We start from the raw sequence: 8732 nt of genomic DNA, 5'->3' as shown, positions 1-8732 counted from the left end.
TTTCATAAATTTATTACTGATTTCCTGCTTGATTGTATTGATAATAATGAACTTCTACGTGTGGCTGTGAGCCTTATTTTTGTGGTTACATGTAAAATGTAGATGCAGCAAATTCCTTGCACAGAAGCAACAGCATAGAGAACAGCTCAGGATTCTCAACAAAGAACAAAGTTTTAAAACTGCACAGAGATGCTCTTTATTCATGATCGGTGATAAAAAATCTTTATAAAGACAGTAATAAATCCATACGTTGGCACGAGTTACATTCTCCTGAGTATCCTCTCCTGAGTATACACGTGCAGTTCAATGTTCCATTAATTTTACGATAGTATGTGTTGGGTCCACACAAAGGAAAGTGAAAAGTGCTTGTCGCTATATCGATCAATAAAATTAAAAATAAAATTAACCAGGGATTTTAAACGAAACATATTCTTCCTCAAAGAACGCAATTTGTCACTCAGTATCCACGTTGACGTACCCAGCAAGCAAGTTTGTTATGCAATGTTGGTAATTTTGGTGTTCGCGCATTTCGTAAAAACAAAACAATTAAATAAATGTTGAAAATTTACAGAGTATGAACAAATTTGCTGGCTGTTTGGGACACTATAAGGGATATACTAAAGAAGTTAGATAATTGAAAAATGTTCAGAAAATTATCAATTCATCAGTAGTTCTCACAAAATGTGTCAAAGCTCATATATTTTGGCATGGCTTTGCCTTGTTTATTTAAAGTAAAATGAATGAAAAAACTAATCTCAAAAACCATGTGAGTACTTCGTAATCGCCTCAATTTAAACAGCATGCACAAAGAAAATGAAAAGTTTCAAATCTAGTTTAATCCAAAGATGTAAAATTTAAACTCTGTTTTGCAATATACTGAAATTTTAAAAAATTTGATAAACATTAAGCTCACTGCAAAACATGCTCAATTTGGACGTTTTCAATCTATTTTCATGATTTTTTATTTAAGACTGATTTCAAGCCCAAGTAATTGTTTAAATGATGTAAGAAACAATAAAGACTTAAATTTAACACCCAAGAAGTTTGATAAGAATAGACAAACGGCAAAATGTCCAAATTAGACACTTTGCACTTTGAACTTAATGTTCATCAAATTTTTTATAATTTTGGAAGGAAGAACAACCGTTTACTAAGGCAATGTAACTTTGAACTTTTTAACGTCTTTCTATTTTATGAACATTAGCGTGGGAGTTTTTGCAAGTCTTAGATTATTATCTCAAATAAGTAAATATTTAACTACCGTTTGAGTCAGGAGTGATACTGTGCATAGCTACAGCCAAATCAAGATAAGCGTTGTTTACAGGAAGAAAATATTTGCGTCTCATACGTTGATCTGTTGTGTTATGGACACTAACGACACTTCGTCCAACACTAGTTATGATATAAATGAAATCCCCAAATACTGCCATGGGACCTCGTGAAGTTCCAAAATCAGTTACATTTTGGGAGTTGTAAACATACGAAAATATATTTCCGTTTGAACTTCGCCAATAAATCTTCTCTTTAGCCATGTCAAGCGTTAGATCATGTGCTATTGACTGAAGTGAAACTGAAAGAATATGATGCTTTTTTGCACTCACGCTCCATAACCATAAGAAAAGTTCTGTACTTTCTGCCAAGAATAGATACCTTAATAAAAATATTTGTTTTGTACATTAGTTTTCTCTATACGTACTGAAATACATAAACAATTGGCAGGCTAATATATGCAAGAAAGGAAAGATAGAATACTTTTTTAGTTTAGACAAAGATGTTGTCAAAGTATTCGGAACTACTTTCATATACAGACGGTTTAATGGAACATATTCATAAAATTTGATGATATAGCAACATAAAGCTATTGTAACTAACAGGAAAAGATCACCTTTATCATTTGAAATCTCTCTTTTAAAAACCGAACTAAAATATATGAAGTAATTAAACATTGCATGAGGTTCAGAACATAATAATAAATGTAATATGTTATTTTTATTCACATAACTTCTATAATGATTGGTATTGTTTGCGATTATTGTCGGAATGAGTAATGCTGTAGTTTGGAGTGGCTGCTGAATGAATTGTGTTGGTAATTGATAATGCTGAAAATTAGCTGATGCGTGGAATTTTTGTTCGAATTGAAAATTTAGTGTTGGTAAATGTTATGCACCATTTCATGTAGATATAAAATTAAGAAAGCTTTGTCATTTCAATTTTAAGCTTTCTTAATTTTTCAGTTTCATCTTGCATGAAAATTAGAAGCTCCTTGGATGGATCATCATCCACAAATGTTTTTAAAAGAGCTATAGCTTCAAAAACATTGTATTTTGTTGATACTTTTTTTCTGTTTGTTTGGACAAACGATTTTTTATAACTATCTTAACCCTCTCTTGATACCAATAGCGTTAGCTCCAGTGTCAATCAGAAGAAGATTGACACTGGAGCTAACGCTATTGGTATCATTTAAAAATGATGACTCTATCGCCATGTCATGTTCGTGTTTTTTATAATCTTTGGATTGGACAAGCTGCAAAAACTGCTTGAACACTATGGCCTTTACTTTATCGAAAATGTTTGATGCAACTGGTAGTTTTGATTATCATCGCAGCATATTTGCATTCTCCAATACATTTCTTAAATGTATTACGCATTTGAGTAACAGTAAAGTCCATGTGTTCTTGTCGTTCATTGCTACTTGCCCCGAACTCTTTAAAAACTTTCTCGTATATATTACCGTTCTTTTGGCTTTTTGTGTTCGTGAAACCTAACTTTTTCTTGTAATATGATAACAATTAATGCCTAACATAAAATTTTAATTAGAGCTATAGAAATAGACCAAAAGGTGTAAAATTGAATTTATACTGACATTTCGTTCTTATTCAAGACATATTCAGGCAAGTAATAATTTATAATGAGATTTTAAGACAAGATATTGTATTTACAAAAGGTGTTGAATTACGACTAAAGGAGGCGCTGTTAAATGGATTACATGATAAAGAAGTTGGAAAGTAAAATTTAGTGAAGTTAAGAGAGGTTAAGTGGAATGGAACCTCCTTGCACGAAGAGTGAAGGCTTGTATTTATTTATTAGAAGGCTCTCATGAATGGAGAGTTCATAGGAATCTTTAGAAGAGGAAATTATTTTAAAGTCGTAAATTATTTATAACATATTCAGAAAGTTCTCGATCCACAAGGCTTTTAAGCCAATTTCTTTTCAATCACATGATTATTATCTTCAGATTCATCATCAGTGGAGCAGCTACAGATCTAACGTTTGCCTAAGCTACACTAAGAAACACTGCATGAACTAAAGGTAGTGAAATGATTTTCCATTCAGGTGATTTGATTGGATGTGTGATTGGATTTATTAAAGGGAAGTGTGCAGCCACTTAAATTGCAGCTCTTGACTTTTCAATATACTCTGCCATTCAATGCAAGTTAAAAGAAGCCTTGAAAAACTATAAACTTGATATATTTTATGTTTTTCTAAATTGCCACGTTTTTGAAAACTAAAATCCATTTTTATATTTTTCATGTAACTACGTGGGAATGTGTGTAGTTCTTTTTATCTTCATTACAAAACGAAAAGTTGAAGTTTTTTACGTTCACCACATTCGTGAATATTTTAAAACTTTATTGCCATTCCGTATTGAGATTGTTGCACATCCCTTACACTGCCTCAAAAAAGTATACAAAAGAGCACAGTATAGCAACAAACAATGCTCCCAATCTGTTGAAATCCTATGTGTAGGGCATATCTTATTAAGCATATGATTACCATGGAGGCGTCAAGCAAATTGCATTTTCTGTCATAGAAAAGCGCTCTTAGGTGGCCAGCCTAAACAATTAATGGAATTAAATGTACAACACTAAGTTGCACATTGAAGTCGTACTACTTTTTTGTAGGTTGTGGAAAGCCAAGGTTCTGTGAGTATTTGACTAAAAGTTTTATGTGCAAAGTAATTATTTAATATTTTATTTCAGTTTCTAACGCTCTGTTTTATTTCATTTAATGACTTCATCATATATAAACATTGATCCCTCCGTCGTTACCTTTTTTTCAAAGCTCTTTGGTTGCTCAACCTAAATATCGCTGTCGATTTTTGAAATTTCAGGATCTGCATGGTATTTTCCAGGGGCGGATCTAGAGTATGTCAAATCCGTCGCGCGACTGATGTTTGAAATTCAAAAATTACCTATTCATATTAATTAAAAATTCATTAATTATTCTTATTTTCTTATCGCATTTACTTCGTGATAAAAATCCCGCATTATTTATTATTGAAAACTAATGACTAATCCAATGAATATCTCGTTGGTAACCAGATCAGTTGAATTTTAATTGACCTGGAATAACCGACTGATAAGCGGGGTGGCTTGACTGGTTCGACGGATAAAGGAGTCTATGAACGTCAAAAACGCTTATTTTATTGGTCAATAACCAGATCAGTGGACAGTCTGGAATGGTCTCGACTGATAATAAGGGTGGCCGGACGTATAAGAGAGTCCAATTGCTATCTTACAATTGGTTCATTTGAATTTTTGCTTTATTGTGATTGGTTTGACGGATTTCTACTGATAGCCAACTAAACTAACATAGTCAAGCTCACTGTCTGAATTGAATGTTTGATCGTTTTATAGTAATTTTAATAAGCATGATAGAAACTAAACTACAATCAGATGGAATTTATGGAAATCTTTTACAAATTCATATATTGACATGAATGCTGCTGTCCAAAATGTGAATTTTTCAAGAGGTGGAAATTTATGGATAAATTTTAAATGCTTGGCAAAGACGATCTCGCGAGCGACATTTCAGTCATTGATGTTCAAAAGAAAGCCAACATTGTTTTGAGTTTTATCAGCAGAAATTTACATCCAAAATCGTAAGTAAAGGACAATTGAAGTGTATGCATGAATGTAATATATCAAAGTCAATTATGCGAGTGTGTGATGCGATTTATGTCAATATGGCGTATGGTAAGCAGATCGATGCTTCTAAAATTGTTGTTGACGAAGGACTTTTAGCTATGATTTCTTTGTTGGGGAATCGTGGCCGTTATACGGCAGCGAAATTCTACATTCCTGCAAATATATTTCAATGGACAAAAATCTGTAGCCATAAGGCGCCATACTATTATTTACTTTATCATAAACAAATGTTTGGGGTTTTCAGTTTATGATCATTGATCATTCAATCATTGGACAGTTATACTACATATTGTTTAAGATTTGAGAAAACTAACATTGATTACATGAGAAGCTGTTTACTATAACCTGTGATTTTGAGTCTTCTGATCCATGAAGCTTTTTATTTTGACAATTTGACTGGAATGGTATTAAACCTGAGTATTTCACATACATGGAATGTTGTCCCATGTCACATATTGTCCCCTTTTCTAACTGAATACCTCATGTAGAGATGTAAAGGTGTGTTAATCTACGGCTCATACCAGATTGTTTGCCATAAATTCCAAAGGGATATTGATGTATGAAAAGCATTTTCTATAAAGTAAAAATGTCTTTCTATGTATGCAGATAAACCTTGAAATTTGGCAAAACAGCAAAGTATTTTTCATGATCACTAGGTAATTTTTCTGATGATCATTATAATTTCTAAACTAAATTATTTCTGATTTACATTTAAACAAGCTTTGATCATATGAAAAGATATTTATCATAACCAGTAAGCATGACACATGAACCAATTTTAACATTCATGTAATTATATAATTAAAGACATGTTGGTTACATTCTGTTTGCATTTGCAAATACAATGCTACTAGTGATTGCTATATAGCACACCTTGCATATACGTACAGGAGATAATAGTCTAGTGAAATGCCTAATAAGCATTTATGGCATTAGCTATCCTTAACTGCAAATTTTCACTCTGATAATTTTTGCTTAACCTTTGGCTGAAAAAAATTTTGAGTTTTTTCTCAAAAGGTGAATTTGCTGGCACCGATGTGGAGATGGGTAAAGGGTTACAATAAACTTGCATGGTTTGAAGTCTGAGCTTTTCTATATCTATGAACTGTCACTTGTAGTACCAAATTTCTAACTTAACTAAACTCATTACATAGAGGTTTGAATGGGGGTCTCTAGAGGGGTCTATGCCTGACAACTTGGTAGAAATTTTTAAAGACTATATCTGTTTTTGAATAGCATTATTGTAAAATAAATTTTACGTTTCTAGACATGCTAATGAGCCATATATTTGGCATGATAATGAGCCTAAATATTTGGCAAAACATTCAAGTATTGTTCACTTCATTTTTTTTTTTTTTGAAAAAAAACGTAAGCAAAATGTGTTGTTTTACGCAAAAACGATGCCCACAAATACATTTTGTATTGCTCTAAAATGCTGAAAATGGCATTTTCAAGGCTCTGAAATTCAAAATTTCTCAGGGGAGAATGCCTCAGACCCCCCCCCCAGGTGCGGAGCGCCTTCGACGTTTTATGACTGATGTTTGAAAAATCCTAGATCCGCCCCTGGTATTTTCTACTGCATGTGTGCTGAATAATCACACGAAACGTGTTCATTATTGCAGTTGGTTTGAAATGCCTTATAGTCACGCAATAAAATTTTGCTGGCCAAATCTCTCCGAAAGATGTTGATTTTAATAAAAATCTGTCGAACTATATGACGTTTGTTTCTTTATAGCCAACAAAATACTTCATATTCGCTCCCTCGGGAAAAAGCAAGTTTTGATTTCCCCGGAAAATCGATATTTTTTTCTATTATTAAACCTTTAAATAACAAACCATAATACGGACTTATAAAATTCAATTTTTCTATTAAATTAAAACACCGTCTCTAAAAACAAAAACTCTTACCTTACGTAAGAAAACCCTCCAATAGAGTGACATAGTTTATTAATTTTACGCTTACAAGTAAATAAAAAGAATTTCAATATCGCCTTACCCATGTTTTGAGTCAAATGCAATGCTGGAAAATTGTAAGCCTGGTTGAAGCCTCATAACACTTGTAATGTTCTTTTTCAAAAAAATTTGGTAAATAATGTTGGTGGAGTCAATGTAAAAGATACGACGACCAATCCAGTCAACTGTAATGTCATGAGCAAAAACATTTTTCGCAAAAATTTCGTTTCTAGTCAAGTCAAGATTTCCCCGTTTGATGTCTTTGTCATCAATGTAGTAAAGCACATTCTCAACTACATCAATTTCTATGTCATTATATCTTGATGCATGGTCAGATTTATTCTTACTGGAGCCATTAATAGTGCTGACATGAATATCTCCAGTAATAGAATCAACAGAGTATATTTTATCAAAGCTCATAATAATGAAATATGGCTTTGGATAAACATCTAAATAAATAATAAAAAAATTATAAATAACAACGTTGAGAGTGGATTATAAAAATGCAAATTTTTATAGACTTTACGATAATAATATTTGGTGAAAGACCAGAATAAGTATTTTTAGAAAGAATTTTTCACTGTAGAAATATTACTAATAACTGAAATTAGATTTGCTGCACAACTTCTACCTATTTTTGTTGAATATTGTTTTTGGTGCTATGAACAAGAAACTATGAAAGTTTGTCAAATCTAAAGATTATACCTTTGTAAAAACACATTTCTGTTTGCATTTGCATCATTTCTTTGTTGTATTGTTTTACTTCCTTGCATGCAGTTGTGTTATCGTCATTGCCATTTTATCAACGCAAGTTTCATCCATTCTTTCACGTTGTCTTTTAATGTCTCTAAGCTTTTCTTGCAGATTGATATGTCGTCATTTCCATTTACTATTTGGCCACTAATAGACAGGATTATGAGAGTCCCAAGAAACGCTTTTGTTGAGCTTGATATCATCTTTATTTTCTATTTATTAGAAGGTGGACGGTTACTAATTTCCTTAAAGCTTTTGTAGTAAAACATTTACTTTATTTATGAAAGGCTTATCATCAATATAATCATATAATCATTTGTTCTTAAACTTTTTTTGGTATATAAATCAAGTATTGATTTCTATAATTATGTAACATTTTAACTTCCTTCTCCAAAAAGTATGTTTACGTTTGCTTTCAGATAATTTATGATGATTGGATATTGTTGCAATAGATTAGACAAATTATTCATTACAAAGAATCATGTTTACAACAATTCATATAAGTAGAGTTCATCCGCCTAGAACGTGTTGTGAATAAATAGATGTAAGGTTTCTAGCAAACGAAAGCATAGAAAGAAATAAAACATTTCAATGTGCACTATAAGGAAATGACGCAATATATGAAATTCACGAAGAGCGGTTTAGAAAAAATTTATAATGGGTTGATATCAAATTTGCTCATGTTAACTCAGTCTACCAGATGAATGGGAAAGACGTATTCTATAACTAAGCCAGCAAAATTAAATGCCAAATAATCTGTTGCGCAGTGTTTAACAGACTAGCAAGCCTCTCTGTAACTACATGTCGTCTAGTTACAGAAATGAAGGCCATTAAACAATACATGATATTCTGCTTTACAACATCTGTCAGTCGTATAGAGAAGTTCGGCTCTCATAATTATATAAATTCTGAATTGAATGAAATTTATGAGTATTTTGACAGAACTGCTAAAGTAAAGAAAATCTAAAAAGCTAAAAAATTCTTACTTCTTCAAATATTTTGTTTTAGACAATTAAAAGGCATTTACCATTTGTCAAAAATATTCTTGCAATATTGAATAATTGTAGCAGAAGAAACAAGAGACGAAAAATGTATCAT

General features: G+C 31.9%; 1 long non-coding RNA gene across 1 annotated transcript; it reads right to left on the bottom strand.

Annotated features, from left to right (window-relative positions):
• Positions 1-255: 255 nt before the first annotated feature.
• On the bottom strand, positions 256-7298 carry LOC124454319. Its single transcript, XR_006951398.1, has 3 exons — positions 6925-7298; positions 1262-1650; positions 256-372 (listed from the first exon to the last, which is right to left on the bottom strand). It is a non-coding gene; the product is annotated as an uncharacterized LOC124454319 (long non-coding RNA).
• Between the last annotated feature and the right edge of the window lie 1434 nt (positions 7299-8732).

The sequence above is a fragment of the Xenia sp. Carnegie-2017 genome, unplaced genomic scaffold (assembly GCF_021976095.1).
Source record: "Xenia sp. Carnegie-2017 unplaced genomic scaffold, XeniaSp_v1 HiC_scaffold_3, whole genome shotgun sequence".
Lineage (NCBI taxonomy): Eukaryota > Metazoa > Cnidaria > Anthozoa > Malacalcyonacea > Xeniidae > Xenia > Xenia sp. Carnegie-2017.
Note: the sequence above shows the minus strand (reverse complement) of the source record. Positions and strands in the feature narration are given on the sequence as shown.